The following is a 21,280-nucleotide window of genomic DNA, read 5'->3' on the forward strand; positions in this document are numbered from 1 at the left end:
AAAAAAAAAAAAAGACTACCTGCAGTTGAAATTTGCATACTCGGCACGGCAGCCTATCAGAAGCCTGCTGCTTTCTTCCGGACTTTCGCAAGGGTTATAAAGTCGTGCAAATGTATGTCATTTTCCAAAATAGATGCACAGAACCTCAGCCCAGAAGAAAGATTCAAAAGAAGCTAACAACATATGTGACGCTACAAAACGTAAATTTACATTAAACCGTGGCTGTAAAGTGTACGTGAGACTTATGAAAGGGGCTTAGTGGCTCGTAGTAAGCAATGCAAACGTTGCATTGTGCACCGCAATGACAATTGACTACTGCAGAAAAATCTACAGCCATGCACATTTACCGTAAATTAAGCAAGGTAGCATTTGTAGTTGGTGCATTCTTGATTAAAAAAAAACTTTATACTTTGTTACAATGTTTTTTAATGTGATTAGTTGTCTCATTGTGCTTCAAGGTGTGAAAATGGGGCAGGCAGCTTTTCAGTTATCTGCCCTGTTCTTCGCTAACTTTTTGTCATGAGTTTTAGACACTGTTTGTACTATAATTTGGGCAAATTCGGCGGGCCGGATTAAAAAACCTATGTGTATGTGGGCCGCGGGCCGTAGTTTGCCCATGTCTGTGCTAGATAATGAATATGCCAAGTTCATATATGGTTCCACTGCCTCCAAAGTTACAACACTTAGTACCAACCCTGCTCCAGAGCCAGTGACTACGAGCCTGATGCTGTCAAAACTGATCAAGCCAGCACCATGTGTGAAGGCAGGAGATGTGACTGGGGTTTGTTTTCGAGCATCAGTCCAAGAGTTACTCCCGGTAACACCATCAGCCTTCATTAACACCCTTGAGTCTGAGTCAAAAGCATGCGGAAAAAGCATATACCTCGACAACATTACCTCTTTGCAAATATTAAAAGGGGGCCATCAACAAAATGAGTCCGGCCCCCTCGAAAGTCACTTCCGTCAAAATACAACCTCACCTCCCAGACAATAAGATGCTCGCTTTGGCAAGACTGAAAATACTTAAAAGCAAGTTAAACAGAGAACACAAGTTCAAAAGTAACCGTACAGATGGAAGAATCAAAGTTAGGAAGAAAGGGAGAGCACCTCAATAAGCCTTCCATCGTTCAAAGATGCATTCATCAGAACAATGGTGAAATTACTGTTTATTATTTTGAAGTGCATAAAGCCATTTTGTTTATGAATGTTGTTCCAACAGTAAATTGGTGGGAGTGTAACTGGCGCCAATATTGTCATTGGTTACCATGACGACAACAAAATAATTTATTTTGGCTTGTTGTTTTGAAAAGTTGCTTGTTTCTATGTGAATCTTCGTATTTATGTTTTTGTTAAAATCCTCTTCACTACTTTTTAATATGTTGTCATGATCACTTCACACTGTCATGTGTTTTGACTTACCAGAGTAATCGATGAAAAGGTTTCTTCAGCCGTCATCTGTACTTCTTTGAAGGTGTCGGACGTTTCGCTTCCCATCCAAGAAGCTTCGTCAGCAAACTAAAGTCTTACTGGTAGTTTCGGCCCTATATATATATCTCTACTGTCCAAACATGGCGTTGCCGGACTCTGCTATGATAGGTCCCTGCTCTCAGGTTGGGGGGAGCAGAGGACTAATCCCTGCGGCTCCACTGATAGTTTCTATTGTCCTGACTGATGACTGGCTTGATTGCCCACTTTGCCCTGGTATCACATCATCAGCATGACTTATCCTATGTTGCCTAAACAGTCTATTGTACGAACGATCCAAATTGAACCTCACCCCACCATTACGGTTAAGGGAAGGAATTTACCGTTTTATGAAAATAGCTTCTTTTACTCCACTTTCAATCCATCTATTTTCTTTCGCTAAGATTTAAACCTCATAGTCGTCAAATGAGTGGTTGCAGCTTTTAGGTGCATATGTACTGCCGATTGAGGCCCACTCGTATTATACCTGCAATGTTGATAGTCTTTTGTTGAGAATTTGTTTAGTCTCCCCAATGTATTGCTCTTTACAATTGTCATTTTTACAATGTATTGAATAAACTACATTACTTTGATTTTAATTTGGCAGCATATCTTTTGGATGCACTAATTTTCGCCTTAAGGTGTTTATCGGTTTGAAATAAGTAGGAATTTTTTGTTGCCAAAGGACTCTTTGTAGTTTTTCAGAAACTCCTGCAATGTAAGTTACTGCTGCTCCTCTCCTTTTAGTATCTTCAGAATTGTTGATTTCATTCCCTATTCTTTCCTTTTGACATTTGTTAAAAGACCACTGAGGGTAACCACAGTTTGTGAGTGCTCTCCTGATATGTTTTGACTCCTTTTCTCTACCTTCGACGCTTGTTGGTATTAGTTTAGCCCTACTCTGGAGGGTTCTGATAACTCCTAGTATGTGTTGTAGAGAGTGGCTGGAATCGGAAAGTAAGTATTGGTCAGTGTGAGTGGCCTTCCTAAAGACATCTGTTTTTAGCACTCTGTCCTCTTTTTAATTACTTTACAATCCAAAAAGGGTAATTGATTCTCTTTAATGTCCTCGCGAGTAAATTTAATGTTGGTGTCTACCGAGTTGAGGTGATCTGTGAATGATTGAATTTCTTGTTCGAACGTGTCGTCACATATCTAAAGCAGTGCCTAGGTTTTGTCCCCGGGAAGGATGTCAGGGTCTGTTTCTCCATGTCTTCCATGTAGAGATTAGCCACTATGGGTGAAACTGGTGAGCCCATAGCACAACCATGAATTTGTTTGTAAAATTTTTCCCTAAATTGAAAAGTCAGGCGAATTTCAGGCTGTGTTCAGGCAAATTTCCAATAATTGGCAGATTTGATCCAGTTAAGTTTGGTTCTTTCATGCAGTCTCGTCCTCACCACTGAGACTGCTGCTGGGGTTGGGACAGATGTAAAGAGAGAAGTCACATCGTAAGATGCCAATGTTTCCTCAGGCTCAAATTTGAGAGATTTGATACTCTCTACAAATCCTGTGGTGCTTTCTCTACGTGATATTCTGTGTTACCAACCAACGTAGCTAAGTCAATGCTACAAACAATGGGTCTGAGGGGGAACCCTTCTTTATGTATTTTTGGCAGGCCATAGAAACATGGCGTAGCCTCTCCAGGGTATAATCTAAAATACATCTGTTTGTCTAAAAGTTTTCCTTTCTCTAACTTTTGGGGACAGTCATTTCATTATTGTATCTATTGGAAGGGTCCCTTTTTAGTTGCTCATAAGTGTTAGAATCACTGATTAGCTGATTAGCTGATGAGCTGTGGCATGCCGGAGTCGACCATCACCTCACATCCTGGATTACAGATTACCTCACAAACAGGCCACAGTACGTGAGGGTAAAGAACTGTGAGTAGGACAGGCTTCTCTGAAGCACCGGAGCGCCGCAGGGAACAGTCCTGGCTCCATTCCTCTTCACCCTCTACACCTCAGACTTCAACTACAACACCCCAACCTGCCACCTTCAGAAGTTCTCTGACGACTCAGCTATTGTCGGCCTCATTACAGAGGGAGACGATAGGGAGTACAGGGGATTGACAAAGGACTTTGTGGACTGGTGCCAGCAGAATCACCTCCAGATCAACACTGGGAAAACCAAGGAGCTGGTGGTGGACTTCTGCAGGAAACAATCCTCACTGCACAATTAAACATCCAGGGTTCGGACATTGAGAGGGTGACCTCCTACAAGTACCTGGGTGTCACTCTCAACAATAAACTGGACTGGACAACAAACACGGATGCCCTAATCAAAAAGGGACAGAGTCGTCTCTTCCTACTCAGGAAACTGAGGGCTTTTGGAGTTCAGGGGTCACTCCTAAAGACTTTCTATGACTCTGTGGTGGCATCAGCCATCCACTATGGCATTGTCTGCTGGTCAGGCAGCATCACCACCCGGGACAGAAAAAGACTGGAGCGCCTTGTCAAGCGGGCCAGTTCTGTCGTGGGCTGCTCGCTGGACTCTCTGGAGGAGGTGGGCAACAGACGGACGCTGGCTAAACTAAAAGCTATGATGGACAGCTCCTCCCACCCCCTCCTGCCCACCCTGACAGCACTGGGTAGCTCCTTTAGCCAGAGACTATTACACCCGCGCTGCAAGAAGGAGAGGTACCGCCGCTCGTTCCTACCGACTGCTGTCAGGCTTCACAATTCTCAATGATCACATGTGAAAAAAAGAAAAAGGAAAAAAAACAAAACTGGACACTTGTAAATATGGGTTGTTGCAATATATCAAAATGCATTTCTTGATTCTGCACTATGTACAGTTTGTTTTCTCTTATGGAACGGTTTTGCACATTTACATTTGCACAGTATAAAGTTGACATTTTTATTTTGTTATGCTTAGAATATCTTGTTTTCTATCCTTTCACCCCACCCAACTCCATCCCTTTTCAATTGCTGCTGTGGACTGCAAATTTCCCCATTGTGGGACGAATAAAGGTATTCTGATTCTGATTAACCTATTTATTTTGTCTTCATACTTCAATGTGTTGAGAAGCACTGTACACCTACCCTTGTCTGCTGGCAAAATAGTAATATTTTTATCTTTTTGTAGAGTAGTTAACGCCTTCCTCTCTTCTAATGTTATGTTGGACGGAGGTGGTTTGGCACTACTGAGTGAAGGGCTGAATTTTTTTATGCGTAGATCCTCTGCCTCTGCATACGAAAGTTTGTTATTATTAATGGCCGATTCAATAGCTGTGATGTAGTCTATTGTATGTATTGTTTTAGGAGTCACTGAGAAATTTAAACCTTTGGTTAGTACAGCCTTTTCTGTCTCTGTCTGACAAATTTTTGATGTTTCTGTAAAATTATTTTTTTAAATGTAACTTTTGTCTCTCTTTGGTTTTGCTGTGGTGCCTCATATATCCGGATTTAGTAAATTCACCCACTTCCTATATGGATTTTGTGGGTATGCTTGGTTTGTAATCGCTGAAAATAAGTTTATATAATTTATTTTGGCTTGTTGTTTTGAAAAGTTGCTTGTTTCTATGTGAATCTTCGTATTTATGTTTTTGTTAAAATCCTCTTCACTACTTTTTAATATGTTGTCATGATCACTTCACACTGTCATGTGTTTTGACTTACCAGAGTAATCGATGAAAAGGTTTCTTCAGCCGTCATCTGTACTTCTTTGAAGGTGTCGGACGTTTCGCTTCCCATCCAAGAAGCTTCGTCAGCAAACTAAAGTCTTACTGGTAGTTTCGGCCCTATATATATATCTCTACTGTCCAAACATGGCGTTGCCGGACTCTGCTATGATAGGTCCCTGCTCTCAGGTTGGGGGGAGCAGAGGACTAATCCCTGCGGCTCCACTGATAGTTTCTATTGTCCTGACTGATGACTGGCTTGATTGCCCACTTTGCCCTGGTATCACATCATCAGCATGACTTATCCTATGTTGCCTAAACAGTCTATTGTACGAACGATCCAAATTGAACCTCACCCCACCATTACGGTTAAGGGAAGGAATTTACCGTTTTATGAAAATAGCTTCTTTTACTCCACTTTCAATCCATCTATTTTCTTTCGCTAAGATTTAAACCTCATAGTCGTCAAATGAGTGGTTGCAGCTTTTAGGTGCATATGTACTGCCGATTGAGGCCCACTCGTATTATACCTGCAATGTTGATAGTCTTTTGTTGAGAATTTGTTTAGTCTCCCCAATGTATTGCTCTTTACAATTGTCATTTTTACAATGTATTGAATAAACTACATTACTTTGATTTTAATTTGGCAGCATATCTTTTGGATGCACTAATTTTCGCCTTAAGGTGTTTATCGGTTTGAAATAAGTAGGAATTTTTTGTTGCCAAAGGACTCTTTGTAGTTTTTCAGAAACTCCTGCAATGTAAGTTACTGCTGCTCCTCTCCTTTTAGTATCTTCAGAATTGTTGATTTCATTCCCTATTCTTTCCTTTTGACATTTGTTAAAAGACCACTGAGGGTAACCACAGTTTGTGAGTGCTCTCCTGATATGTTTTGACTCCTTTTCTCTACCTTCGACGCTTGTTGGTATTAGTTTAGCCCTACTCTGGAGGGTTCTGATAACTCCTAGTATGTGTTGTAGAGAGTGGCTGGAATCGGAAAGTAAGTATTGGTCAGTGTGAGTGGCCTTCCTAAAGACATCTGTTTTTAGCACTCTGTCCTCTTTTTAATTACTTTACAATCCAAAAAGGGTAATTGATTCTCTTTAATGTCCTCGCGAGTAAATTTAATGTTGGTGTCTACCGAGTTGAGGTGATCTGTGAATGATTGAATTTCTTGTTCGAACGTGTCGTCACATATCTAAAGCAGTGCCTAGGTTTTGTCCCCGGGAAGGATGTCAGGGTCTTTTTTTTTTTTTTTTTTTTTTTTTTTTTTTTTTTTTTTTTTTTTTTTTTTTTTTTTTTTTTTTTTTTTTTTTTTTTTTTTTTTTTTTTTTTTTTTTTTTTTTTTTTTTTTTTTTTTTTTTTTTTTTTTTTTTTTTTTTTTTTTTTTTTTTTTTTTTTTTGGGGGGGGGGGGGGGGGGGGGGGGGGGGGGGGGGGGGGGGGGGGGGGGGGGGGGGGGGGGGGGGGGGGGGGGGGGGGGGGGGGGGGGGGGGGGGGGGGGGGGGGGGGGGGGGGGGGGGGGGGGGGGGGGGGGGTCAGGCAGCATCACCACCCGGGACAGAAAAAGACTGGAGCGCCTTGTCAAGCGGGCCAGTTCTGTCGTGGGCTGCTCGCTGGACTCTCTGGAGGAGGTGGGCAACAGACGGACGCTGGCTAAACTAAAAGCTATGATGGACAGCTCCTCCCACCCCCTCCTGCCCACCCTGACAGCACTGGGTAGCTCCTTTAGCCAGAGACTATTACACCCGCGCTGCAAGAAGGAGAGGTACCGCCGCTCGTTCCTACCGACTGCTGTCAGGCTTCACAATTCTCAATGATCACATGTGAAAAAAAGAAAAAGGAAAAAAAACAAAACTGGACACTTGTAAATATGGGTTGTTGCAATATATCAAAATGCATTTCTTGATTCTGCACTATGTACAGTTTGTTTTCTCTTATGGAACGGTTTTGCACATTTACATTTGCACAGTATAAAGTTGACATTTTTATTTTGTTATGCTTAGAATATCTTGTTTTCTATCCTTTCACCCCACCCAACTCCATCCCTTTTCAATTGCTGCTGTGGACTGCAAATTTCCCCATTGTGGGACGAATAAAGGTATTCTGATTCTGATTAACCTATTTATTTTGTCTTCATACTTCAATGTGTTGAGAAGCACTGTACACCTACCCTTGTCTGCTGGCAAAATAGTAATATTTTTATCTTTTTGTAGAGTAGTTAACGCCTTCCTCTCTTCTAATGTTATGTTGGACGGAGGTGGTTTGGCACTACTGAGTGAAGGGCTGAATTTTTTTATGCGTAGATCCTCTGCCTCTGCATACGAAAGTTTGTTATTATTAATGGCCGATTCAATAGCTGTGATGTAGTCTATTGTATGTATTGTTTTAGGAGTCACTGAGAAATTTAAACCTTTGGTTAGTACAGCCTTTTCTGTCTCTGTCTGACAAATTTTTGATGTTTCTGTAAAATTATTTTTTTAAATGTAACTTTTGTCTCTCTTTGGTTTTGCTGTGGTGCCTCATATATCCGGATTTAGTAAATTCACCCACTTCCTATATGGATTTTGTGGGTATGCTTGGTTTGTAATCGCTGAAAATAAGTTTATATTTCTGACTGTTTGTTTTGTATCTCTATGTTAAGTCTCCTAATTCGCAAATTTAGTATTTTCCTAGTATATATTTTTTTGCATTTTATCAGCTAAGTGTCTGTGTTCCAGGGGTGCTTGCTTCAAGCATTTAGGAATTAACCGGCTCTGTCTACATCTAAGATTGAATCTGAGGTGGTTCTTTCAGTCAGCTAATTCAAAAGTGGCCTTTTCTAAGATATATACCAGCAGAATGATGTCTCTCCCAAAGTTGGCAGCAATACGTCTGTGTAAGCTCTCAGTCGTACAGGAATGGTCCATCGATTAAAAGGTTTCTTCAGCCGACTTCGTTTGTGCTAAATTGTAAATGGTGCCACTTTCAAAACATCCCACACGTCCGACACCTTCAAAGAAGTACAGATGACGGCTGAAAAAACCTTTTCATCTATGGACCATTCCTGTACGACTGAGAGCTTACACAGACGTATTACCAGAGTAATAGAAAGAGAGAGGGGGGAGGGAGGTGCGGGGGGTTATTCATTTTTTCTTATTTACTGTATGTTTGTCTAACATATTGTAGCAATGTCGATTGTTGTGTTAAATGTATTTTAGTTTTCACTGTGTTCCGCTCCAAGGGTATGGGGTCGATAGAGGCAGGAACAAACGCTAATTTGGATGAGGTGCTGACTACCGCTGTTCGCGCCTCTGTGAGTATGGGGAATGATTATTATTAGAGGATTCTCTATGAAGCCAAAAGAGCTGCCACAGTTGCTCCTGATCCTACTGGTGTTGAGAAAGCATGCAAAGCATCTGAGTCTGTCCTGCTTATGCACTATTACTCGTGGTACAGAATCCTGCTGGACCTGGATCTGATCCCTCAGATGAATAATACAGTAAAGTCTCGTTATATCGATATTCAAGGAGTCCGAAAAAATATCGATATAACCGGGACTATCGATATATCCGACCCTGTTTGTATGTATTTTTCTCCGTGCGTGCATAGAAATAGTATCGATATAACCGGGACTATCGATATATCCGATATCGATATAACGAGACTTTACTGTACAAAGATGGAGTGGTAGAAACTGAAGGAAAATGCAATATTTATGATGTTGGGAAATATGCAACTCATCTGTTGTCTGAAGGCATCAAGGATATAAATGTGTTTAAGTTTAGCTCAATGCTGTCTTGATGTTAGAGGTTTATTTTCTTCGAAGACATTTAACACAGTAAAGTGTTAATAAAACGGACACAGTTGCATAATAAGAAACACAGTGGAAAGGAAAAAAAAACTTCATTTTCTTTGGTTGCCAGCTAATTGCAAGGATAAACATATCATACATGTTAAATTTCAGAAATCAGTAGTCGGGAGATTTTCGTATTCTTGACTCTGTGGTGCATGTTAAAATAATGTGAGCATTCCAAAAGTGTAAATTTGAAGTAAATATAACAAAAATGCTCATTGAATACTATACATTCAATTAGTGTAAAAATGTATTTTGTTTTTTTATTTTCTTTTGTTTACCTTACAAATGAATTGTCTGTATTGTGTCAGTAGTTGCTTTATAAAGTGACTATTGTGAGTATTCTGGTCAAAATCAGGAGTCTCACGACCACATCCTGAGACTTAATGTCATGATCTGGTTGGCGACCAACGGGGGGCGCTGTCGGCCCCGCCTGCACCTGCACAGGTGCTGGTCGTCCCGATCAGATTGGCGACCAACGGGTAGCGACGTCAGCCCAGCCTGCAGCCTCGCAGGTTCTGGTCGTTTAATCACTGACACTTAAAAGGACACCCCGCACGACCATCTGTTGTCGGTTCATTGTTTGCTGCATGTTGTGCATGTGTTTGTTTAACCTTGGCGGACTTTTACACTTGGTTTTCTTTTGATACTTTGTATTCTTTCCGTTCAGATGATTTTGATGTTTTACATTTTGTTCCTGCTGACCTTTATTTTAATACAATTTGTCAAACAACCTCCTGCTCCCTCCTGCCTGCTTTTTGGGATCCGCACCCGCCATCACCACCTCGCAAAACCCGACAGAATGAACCGACCAACCATCGGATCCCGCAGGTACATCGGAGCCGTCTCATTTCCACCCTGACCCTGGCAATGCTACGTCCACGTTACCCCGAGCCTCGTCGAATTTGAATTGCGTCACTCGACGAGCCGTAACGTCCACGTAAACGTCCGGCCAAGACCTCCTTCCAGGTGGCCGTCCAAGGTGACACTGGGTGTCTGGCAGTGCACGCCCACGTCCAGCCACGCTGTCGTCGTGCATGACGAATTGAGTCTCATCCACGACGAGCCGTGCAACGTCCGTGTCAACGTCAGTCCGAGACCCCACTCACCTCACCGCTGGATCCTGGAGCGGCTCAGGACTGGTCTCGTTTCCCCGGCACCGGGCAGTTCCACGTCCACGTTGGGCCATGCGCCGTCGCGTGAACGTGTGAGAGGGATCGCACTCACGCCCACGACGATCCGTGCCGCGTCTTCGTCCACCCCAGGCCGAGTCCCGTTCCCATCAGGCCGCCGCCCGTCGTATGCTGGAGAGGCAGCGGTTGCCCTCTCCACCGACCGTTCCCTGGCGAGTGGACCTTTTGGGAGACTGTTGGGACTTCTGGAAGCAGCCCCTTGAAGGGGGGGTACTGTCATGATCGGGTTGGCGACCAACGGGGGGGCGCTGTCGGCCCCGCCTGCACCTGCACAGGTGCTGGTCGTCCCGATCAGATTGGCGACCAACGGGTAGCGACGTCAGCTCTGCCTGCAGCCTCGCAGGTGCTGGTCGTTTTAATCACTGACACTTAAAAGGACACCCGGCACGACCATCCGGTGTCGGTTCGTTGTTTGCTGCTTGTTTGCTGCATGCATTGTGTATGTGTTTGTTTAACCTTGGCGGACTTTTACTTTTAGTCTTCTTTTGCTACTTCGTATTTTTTCCATTTAGAGGATTTTGATGTTTTACATTTTGGTCCTGCTGACCTTTATTTTAATACAATTTGTCAAACAACCTCCTGCTCCCTCCTGCCTGCTTTTTGGTATCCGCCCCCGCCATCACCACCTTGCAAACCGTGACACTTTAACATGTACGACATATGAACATCAATCACTCCGTGTGGGCGGGTTTTGTTTGCACACTTTGTTTTTTGCCGTGCAAAGCGCTTTGTTTTTTTTGTTTTTGGCTTTGGACGCTGCCACTGCCACCATTGCGTGTCTGTTTGAAACCTTTGCCTCTGCTTCAAAATACGCAAATCACATTTTCACCGGAGAGTACTAGCGACTGTATACTCGGCTGTACTTGTCCTCAAATGTTTTTATGACTGGAATAGAGGACTGCAGTCAAAATAACAAACACCTGCCCACCAAGAAGGAAAATGCGGGTCGTTTGTGCTAAATTGTAAATGGTGCCACTTTCAAAACATCCCACACCAAACTCTCTCTCACACACACACATACACACAGGAAGTGCGATCTAGCTGGCTAGCTGGGTATCTAGCTAGTTATCAGTGATGTGCAGTCAGGGGAGGCAGGTGAGGCCGTGCCTCACATGTCATCATGGAAATATCAAATGAAAAAATAAATTAAACAGTTATATTTATTTAGTAATGTGTACTTTATAGTTCTTTTCCATTTAACTTCACCATTTTTGGATGTTCTTTCAAAATCGCTGAATTTTCACATTTACTCCTCAAAAACTAAGTATGTAGAGACGAGCGGTGAGGCAGCAGCCGGCTGAGCCTCACCGTGGATTGCGCAATGACTATGCTAACTGTGCTGGCTTGCGCTGCAGTGAGACCGCATTGCTGTCAAATTTCTACAGTTTAGCTGGTGTATATAATGTACAGTCACTGTACATTATAAACTCTGTACTACAGCGTTTATTTTATAGGTGAGGCACACAGTTCTCCTGCCTCATGACAAGGGGTTATGGTGAATCGAGAGATTCTTCTTGCGACTCCTCGGCTGCAGAATAATAGAATTTGTGACAGCAAGCTACAGTTAATATTTAGCAAGTTAAGTGCAACCATCCAGTCATTTTCTTCGTGTTGCTTGGCCTTATTTTCAGAATGAACGATGACATATCTAAATTGAAAGAATTTTCTAAATTGGACTTTCAATCGAAGCAGGAGATAATCATTAAAGGAAGACCAACACCGCAGCTAAAAGGTTTGCTTCAGACAACGGGATAGAAGACGGACTGGTACACAGGAAAAGGCTGGCTGTGTGGATGTCCAGCAAAAAAAAAACGCCTTTTCTGCTTTTCCTGCCTTCTGTTCTCAACTTGTGACAATGTTTGGACTCAAATGGGATATTGCGACCTGAAAAATTTAGAAAGAAGCCTCATCAAACATGATCGGTCGACAGCGCACATTCAAAGTCAAATCGCGCGAAAACGTTCGGGATGTCCAGGATCGACTTGGCTTTGGATGAACAGCGAAGACTCAACATCAGCATCCACAATGCTAAGGTAAAGGAGAACTGAGAGATTTTAAGAGATGTCAGCAATGCCACCTGCTTTTTTGCCAAACAACAGCTGGCATTTATTCGAAATGATGAAAGTAAAGGCTCAGCTAATCGTGGCAACTATGGTGAACTATTACATGCTTTCGCTGAGAAAGATGACAGGCTAGCGAGACATATGGAGACATCCACTGTATTTTCTGGCCTGTAAAACAGAATACAGAACGATTTCATCGAAGCAGTTGGTTATGTCATTAGAAATGAACTGTGAAACTGCAGAACCTGTCAAAATATGCCATGTTCTTTGACGACTGAGAGCTTACACAGACGTATTACCAGAGTAATAGAAAGAGAGAGGGGGGAGGGAGGTGCGGGGGGTTATTCATTTTTTCTTATTTACTGTATGTTTGTCTAACATATTGTAGCAATGTCGATTGTTGTGTTAAATGTATTTTAGTTTTCACTGTGTTCCGCTCCAAGGGTATGGGGTCGATAGAGGCAGGAACAAACGCTAATTTGGATGAGGTGCTGACTACCGCTGTTCGCGCCTCTGTGAGTATGGGGAATGATTATTATTAGAGGATTCTCTATGAAGCCAAAAGAGCTGCCACAGTTGCTCCTGATCCTACTGGTGTTGAGAAAGCATGCAAAGCATCTGAGTCTGTCCTGCTTATGCACTATTACTCGTGGTACAGAATCCTGCTGGACCTGGATCTGATCCCTCAGATGAATAATACAGTAAAGTCTCGTTATATCGATATTCAAGGAGTCCGAAAAAATATCGATATAACCGGGACTATCGATATATCCGACCCTGTTTGTATGTATTTTTCTCCGTGCGTGCATAGAAATAGTATCGATATAACCGGGACTATCGATATATCCGATATCGATATAACGAGACTTTACTGTACAAAGATGGAGTGGTAGAAACTGAAGGAAAATGCAATATTTATGATGTTGGGAAATATGCAACTCATCTGTTGTCTGAAGGCATCAAGGATATAAATGTGTTTAAGTTTAGCTCAATGCTGTCTTGATGTTAGAGGTTTATTTTCTTCGAAGACATTTAACACAGTAAAGTGTTAATAAAACGGACACAGTTGCATAATAAGAAACACAGTGGAAAGGAAAAAAAAACTTCATTTTCTTTGGTTGCCAGCTAATTGCAAGGATAAACATATCATACATGTTAAATTTCAGAAATCAGTAGTCGGGAGATTTTCGTATTCTTGACTCTGTGGTGCATGTTAAAATAATGTGAGCATTCCAAAAGTGTAAATTTGAAGTAAATATAACAAAAATGCTCATTGAATACTATACATTCAATTAGTGTAAAAATGTATTTTGTTTTTTTATTTTCTTTTGTTTACCTTACAAATGAATTGTCTGTATTGTGTCAGTAGTTGCTTTATAAAGTGACTATTGTGAGTATTCTGGTCAAAATCAGGAGTCTCACGACCACATCCTGAGACTTAATGTCATGATCTGGTTGGCGACCAACGGGGGGCGCTGTCGGCCCCGCCTGCACCTGCACAGGTGCTGGTCGTCCCGATCAGATTGGCGACCAACGGGTAGCGACGTCAGCCCAGCCTGCAGCCTCGCAGGTTCTGGTCGTTTAATCACTGACACTTAAAAGGACACCCCGCACGACCATCTGTTGTCGGTTCATTGTTTGCTGCATGTTGTGCATGTGTTTGTTTAACCTTGGCGGACTTTTACACTTGGTTTTCTTTTGATACTTTGTATTCTTTCCGTTCAGATGATTTTGATGTTTTACATTTTGTTCCTGCTGACCTTTATTTTAATACAATTTGTCAAACAACCTCCTGCTCCCTCCTGCCTGCTTTTTGGGATCCGCACCCGCCATCACCACCTCGCAAAACCCGACAGAATGAACCGACCAACCATCGGATCCCGCAGGTACATCGGAGCCGTCTCATTTCCACCCTGACCCTGGCAATGCTACGTCCACGTTACCCCGAGCCTCGTCGAATTTGAATTGCGTCACTCGACGAGCCGTAACGTCCACGTAAACGTCCGGCCAAGACCTCCTTCCAGGTGGCCGTCCAAGGTGACACTGGGTGTCTGGCAGTGCACGCCCACGTCCAGCCACGCTGTCGTCGTGCATGACGAATTGAGTCTCATCCACGACGAGCCGTGCAACGTCCGTGTCAACGTCAGTCCGAGACCCCACTCACCTCACCGCTGGATCCTGGAGCGGCTCAGGACTGGTCTCGTTTCCCCGGCACCGGGCAGTTCCACGTCCACGTTGGGCCATGCGCCGTCGCGTGAACGTGTGAGAGGGATCGCACTCACGCCCACGACGATCCGTGCCGCGTCTTCGTCCACCCCAGGCCGAGTCCCGTTCCCATCAGGCCGCCGCCCGTCGTATGCTGGAGAGGCAGCGGTTGCCCTCTCCACCGACCGTTCCCTGGCGAGTGGACCTTTTGGGAGACTGTTGGGACTTCTGGAAGCAGCCCCTTGAAGGGGGGGTACTGTCATGATCGGGTTGGCGACCAACGGGGGGGCGCTGTCGGCCCCGCCTGCACCTGCACAGGTGCTGGTCGTCCCGATCAGATTGGCGACCAACGGGTAGCGACGTCAGCTCTGCCTGCAGCCTCGCAGGTGCTGGTCGTTTTAATCACTGACACTTAAAAGGACACCCGGCACGACCATCCGGTGTCGGTTCGTTGTTTGCTGCTTGTTTGCTGCATGCATTGTGTATGTGTTTGTTTAACCTTGGCGGACTTTTACTTTTAGTCTTCTTTTGCTACTTCGTATTTTTTCCATTTAGAGGATTTTGATGTTTTACATTTTGGTCCTGCTGACCTTTATTTTAATACAATTTGTCAAACAACCTCCTGCTCCCTCCTGCCTGCTTTTTGGTATCCGCCCCCGCCATCACCACCTTGCAAACCGTGACACTTTAACATGTACGACATATGAACATCAATCACTCCGTGTGGGCGGGTTTTGTTTGCACACTTTGTTTTTTGCCGTGCAAAGCGCTTTGTTTTTTTTGTTTTTGGCTTTGGACGCTGCCACTGCCACCATTGCGTGTCTGTTTGAAACCTTTGCCTCTGCTTCAAAATACGCAAATCACATTTTCACCGGAGAGTACTAGCGACTGTATACTCGGCTGTACTTGTCCTCAAATGTTTTTATGACTGGAATAGAGGACTGCAGTCAAAATAACAAACACCTGCCCACCAAGAAGGAAAATGCGGGTCGTTTGTGCTAAATTGTAAATGGTGCCACTTTCAAAACATCCCACACCAAACTCTCTCTCACACACACACATACACACAGGAAGTGCGATCTAGCTGGCTAGCTGGGTATCTAGCTAGTTATCAGTGATGTGCAGTCAGGGGAGGCAGGTGAGGCCGTGCCTCACATGTCATCATGGAAATATCAAATGAAAAAATAAATTAAACAGTTATATTTATTTAGTAATGTGTACTTTATAGTTCTTTTCCATTTAACTTCACCATTTTTGGATGTTCTTTCAAAATCGCTGAATTTTCACATTTACTCCTCAAAAACTAAGTATGTAGAGACGAGCGGTGAGGCAGCAGCCGGCTGAGCCTCACCGTGGATTGCGCAATGACTATGCTAACTGTGCTGGCTTGCGCTGCAGTGAGACCGCATTGCTGTCAAATTTCTACAGTTTAGCTGGTGTATATAATGTACAGTCACTGTACATTATAAACTCTGTACTACAGCGTTTATTTTATAGGTGAGGCACACAGTTCTCCTGCCTCATGACAAGGGGTTATGGTGATTCGAGAGATTCTTCTTGCGACTCCTCGGCTGCAGAATAATAGAATTTGTGACAGCAAGCTACAGTTAATATTTAGCAAGTTAAGTGCAACCATCCAGTCATTTTCTTCGTGTTGCTTGGCCTTATTTTCAGAATGAACGATGACATATCTAAATTGAAAGAATTTTCTAAATTGGACTTTCAATCGAAGCAGGAGATAATCATTAAAGGAAGACCAACACCGCAGCTAAAAGGTTTGCTTCAGACAACGGGATAGAAGACGGACTGGTACACAGGAAAAGGCTGGCTGTGTGGATGTCCAGCAAAAAAAAACGCCTTTTCTGCTTTTCCTGCCTTCTGTTCTCAACTTGTGACAATGTTTGGACTCAAATGGGATATTGCGACCTGAAAAATTTAGAAAGAAGCCTCATCAAACATGATCGGTCGACAGCGCACATTCAAAGTCAAATCGCGCGAAAACGTTCGGGATGTCCAGGATCGACTTGGCTTTGGATGAACAGCGAAGACTCAACATCAGCATCCACAATGCTAAGGTAAAGGAGAACTGAGAGATTTTAAGAGATGTCAGCAATGCCACCTGCTTTTTTGCCAAACAACAGCTGGCATTTATTCGAAATGATGAAAGTAAAGGCTCAGCTAATCGTGGCAACTATGGTGAACTATTACATGCTTTCGCTGAGAAAGATGACAGGCTAGCGAGACATATGGAGACATCCACTGTATTTTCTGGCCTGTAAAACAGAATACAGAACGATTTCATCGAAGCAGTTGGTTATGTCATTAGAAATGAACTGTGAAACTGCAGAACCTGTCAAAATATGCCATGTTCTTTGACTTTGTGAAGCCAAAGGCGGATCTCGTTGGACTGTATAGCTCACAAACGTTGAGGGATGGATGTAAATCTCCTGGACAGCATCTCAGCTTTTTGGCCCAGAAGAATCTTAGTGAAACTATTCTTGAGGCGACAAAGTTGCTCCAGGTCGTGCTCACTCTTCGATCTACTACAGCATCAGTGGAGCGGTCATTCTCAGCACTGAAAAGACTGAAAACATACAGTCGGAATAGGACTGATCAAGGACGACTTTCTTCACTGGCAGTGATCTCCATTGAGACAGAGATACTTTTAAAACTGAAGAAAGATAAGGAAGGCTTCTACAAAGAAGTTATTGATGCCTTTCTTTGGCATGGACTTCATTTATAAGTAAAGGTAACACGATTTGCTATCTATTAGCCATCTATTAACTATCTAGCTAGCTATCTGGTCATTTAGCTCGCTATCTACAGTATTAGCTGTCTAGTTACCTATCTACTGTATTAGCTATGTATTCGCTAGTATTTCTATTTGAGTTATTCTGGGTTGAGTGAACACTGGCGCGTGTGGCTGCCGCTGCTCAACCACCGAAAAACTTATCCTGTGACTATAAAGTGACCTTTAGAGTTTTAAAAGGCACTTATAAATCAAATGACGTATGATGGAAAACTTTTTTCCCCTGGCAAGACTTTGACTTTCTTGATTGTGAGACAGTATTTTTGGATTGGAGCTAGCTAGATAATAATGCAAATTTCCCCCTTGTGGGACTAATCTATTAGCTATCTAGCTATCTTAGCTATCTAGATAACTAGCTATAAGCTATATAGCTAGCTCACTTGCTATTTGAGTCAGGAAACATATTAGCTATCTAGCTATCTATTAGCTATCTAGCTAGCTATTTCAGTTATTCCGGGTTGAGTGAACGCTGGTGCGTGTTGCTGGTGCTTCTCACCAACAGAAAAGCTTATCCTGTGACTGTAAAGTGACCTTGAGTTTTGAAAGGCGCTTTGAAATAAAATATATTATTATCTCTTCTCATTTCATTTTCCGTACCGTATTCCTCATTAGGGTCGCGGGGGTTGCTGGAGCCTACCTGAGCTGTCTTCGGGCATGAGGCGGGGGACACCCTGAATTGGTTGCCCGCCAATCGCAGGGCACACAAAGACATACAACAGTCACTCTCACACGCACACCTAGGGACAATTTGGAGTGGTCAATCTGCCTGCCAAGCATGTTTTTGGAGTGTGGGAGGAAACCGGAGGACCCGGAGAAAACCCATGCGGGTCCGGGGAGAACATGCAAAGTCCACACAGGGAGGCCGGACCGGGACGCGAACCGGCGACCTCTGCACTGTGAAGCCGGTGTGCTAACCACTCGACTACCGGGCCGCCTATATTATTATTATTATTATTATTATTATTATTATTATTGTTATTGTTGTTGTTGTTGTTGTTGTTGTTGTTGTTGTTGTTGTTGTTGTTGTTGTTGTTGTTGTTGTTGTAGGTATTTTAAGAGTACATGAACATAAATTAAATTTAGATAAATTCTGAAGTTGAATACATCTGTCGAATGTTAGAAGAAAAGACTTACAGTATTAGGATACAAAACAATACAACAACAACATTACTAAGCTCTGTGGACATTAGGTTTTCAAAAAAAATAGCATTTTAAAGTAGAACTTTTGATTTAGCCGTTGTTGCATGTGACTGCAGTCACAATATCTAATCACGTCTGTACAGATGGCTTGGTGCTCAAGGGCCAGGCCAATCCATCCTTACCTCGGCTGATATGTATGTAGTGAAGAAAAGGAAGTGGCTGAGATAACTGAGGCGTTTCTCGGCTGGATAGGCGTGAGGTAAGGCCTCAGGAATCTCTCCCAGGGCATTTACCTTAGTCTGTACGCCTACTAAGGGTTGTTTCGGTGATAGTTTAAAAAAAGAGAAACAGCAAACTCCCGAAGGTGCTACCTATTTTAGGCTCTGGTTTTTTGTCATTATGATTATCTGCTGCGGTCGGAGAAAACACCATGAGTCATGATTCAACTTTATGAGGTTGAATAACGTGGCTTGTAATTCAGGGCCGTGTCTGTTATTTTTGAAACAAAGGGCTTGTTAATTGGCACTATGACAAGACTAAAAAAGATTTGTTTAGGAAGTTACTGTATGTTAAGACCTTTCATTTAACATCAGCAGTAACTTTTGTATACTTAACAGGGCAACGGGGAATGTTCAAAATTCACCTGAAAAGTCAACAGCAGTATTTCCAAGACACTCAATTGCATTTTGTACATTCTTTGAGTTCACAGCAACAGCTCAGCACCAGTATAGACCCCGCAGCACCACTGCAATCTCACATGAAAAAAAAGTGTCTGAAGAAGAATGACTAAAGCAGGTAGGTAGATCCAGATAGTATCTCATCTTGTACTTCATCTGAGCCATTCGGAACAATTATCAGATTGTGGGTGGCACACACATATTCTGAACCCAAGCCAAGGGCGGCAATGTTTCATGTTGCTCTGTGTTATCAGCACAAAACCTCTTCGTGTCTTCTCACTCAAAAGACTGCACCCTAAGCCATTAATGTCACTCTTCTGACATTTTTTGTTGTTGTTTTCTGTGCTAACGCAGTATCTCACAAGTGAAATTGAACAGGTTCATTCCCATATCACTGCATTACGTGCACTATGCATACTGATCTACTTGAATTTGGCCTTTGTGGCAGCCAACCAAGGTAAGTATTCCACCATCCTATACTTACTCATCACTATTACATACAAAGGATTGGGTTTCTTTGTAGGTTTTTCTTCTGATCCATGGCTTATCTAAACGAGTGCCTAAGTTTTGTCCCCGGACGACTCTTGTATGACTGAGAGCTTACACAGACCAATGTAAAAAAAAATAATCCATCCCAATTTGAGCAAACAATTAAAAAAAAGAAACGTTTCCCTATTTTACACCATAAAGTATATATATTATGTATACATCATTTGTAAAAGACTATAAAAAACAAACTCTAATATGTTTTATTTTCACAAATTTTACCATAAAGAGTGACATTGGAACATAAAAAACATGTTTTTTATTCTATATTATTATTTTATTCTTTCTCTGTCATGGGGCGTGTTGCACCCATCCCAACTGTCTTTGAGCAGTAGGTGGGGGGCATCCGGGAACAGTTGCTTGCCAAAAACTAGGCATTCCTTCTTTTCAAATAATCCTATGCTTGCTTTAGTATCATACTCTTCAGGATCAACGCTAGGATCTTTTTTTTTTCCAAATCTTTCTGCGTTTGCTTTGTCACATTTTGTATCTTGGCTCAGACTATCTCCTGCTAGCTGTTTGTCAAAATAATAAAACGTTTCCCCAATTCTCCAAATATTTGTGGCCTTTGTTTTCTGAACACACACATACCTTTAGCCACATTACTGTCATTGCATTGTCTTTCTTTTTTAGGATGCTGCTGATTGTCGATTTCAGCATCCCAAACTCCTGAACCAACACACACACACACACCCACACACGCACACTTGACTAATATTTCACGTTCAAATCTTTCTTAACGTTATAGTTTAGCATTAAAAATATATTTTTCTCTTTTCTACACCACGTTTACCACTTCCATTTGCTTTCTCTGGTGCCATGACAGGTCTGATGCAGGATGCAAAAATAACAGTCCGATATTACGTGGTTATCACCAAACATTTCTGCTTTTTTTGAATCTGTCACGTGCGGGGCTGCCTCTCCCTGCCGCCCCCCACCTGCTGTCAATTCTCTAATCACGGACACGGGGCATTTATACGGGTTGCGTTCATCTCGCTAGTGCCGGATTATTGACTGACCTCGTATCTCGAGTTTGCCGGTCCGAGGTGTTTACCCGCGTCCCGTAAATCATCATTATCTTCCGGGATTGTGAACTTTTTGCACCCCCCGTGTGCCCTTTGCTTTTTAAGTGCAGTAGGTGGGTCGGATCACCCCCTACCTCACTGCTTGCTGTGTTTTTAGATTTCTTTCGTCATCCTGCAAAATCGTCCGTCTCTGTCGTCTGCATTTGGATCCCGGATTCCCCTAGACTCCGACGAGTCAGCCACCGTCATCCTCGCTCAGAGCGTGACAGAATCTTTCGTGACCAATACAAATTTGTCTGCTCAAAATGCGTCTCACCAAACACATCTCCTTTTTTATCTTAATTGAACAATACAAAAAAAACAATGTAACGCTGCATGAAAATAATGTCCGATTTGCGCAGATCTCAACCAAACAAGTCTGCTTTTTAATAAAAAAAAAATATTTATTTAACAATACGAATGCACCGGTCTCAATGAGACGTGACATGAGGAAGTGACATATTAGGAAGCGGAGGGTCGTCGGTGGCGTATTCATGTGTGCTCAGAGGCACAACACTGACATTTTTGCTCAAAAACTGTATTGGTCAAGACTTTTTATTTTTTAAATTTATTTAAAAAGTAAGAGTATTTCTTTAGTTTTAGAGGTAACACATGGTTCAAGATTGTTTAATTAGGCCGGATTTTGGTTGATTATTATTCTTTT

General features: G+C 42.7%; 1 protein-coding gene across 2 annotated transcripts in view; it reads right to left on the reverse strand.

The window, feature by feature from the left end:
* Positions 1 to 21,280, reverse strand: part of inhbb (inhibin subunit beta B) — a 103,282-nt gene that overhangs the window by 19,924 nt on the left and 62,078 nt on the right. Inside the window, exon 1 of one of the 2 annotated variants that reach the window (XM_089001918.1) lies at positions 20,572 to 20,968. The exons of the other annotated variant lie outside the window; for it this stretch is intronic. The gene's annotated coding sequence lies outside the window, so the exon portion shown is untranslated. Of the gene's footprint in view, positions 1 to 20,571; positions 20,969 to 21,280 lie in introns of those variants that run through there. 2 annotated transcript variants of the gene reach the window in all.

This window comes from Hippocampus bargibanti, linkage group LG08 (genome assembly GCF_051943395.1).
Source record: "Hippocampus bargibanti isolate YZ-2025 linkage group LG08, ASM5194339v1, whole genome shotgun sequence".
Lineage (NCBI taxonomy): Eukaryota > Metazoa > Chordata > Actinopteri > Syngnathiformes > Syngnathidae > Hippocampus > Hippocampus bargibanti.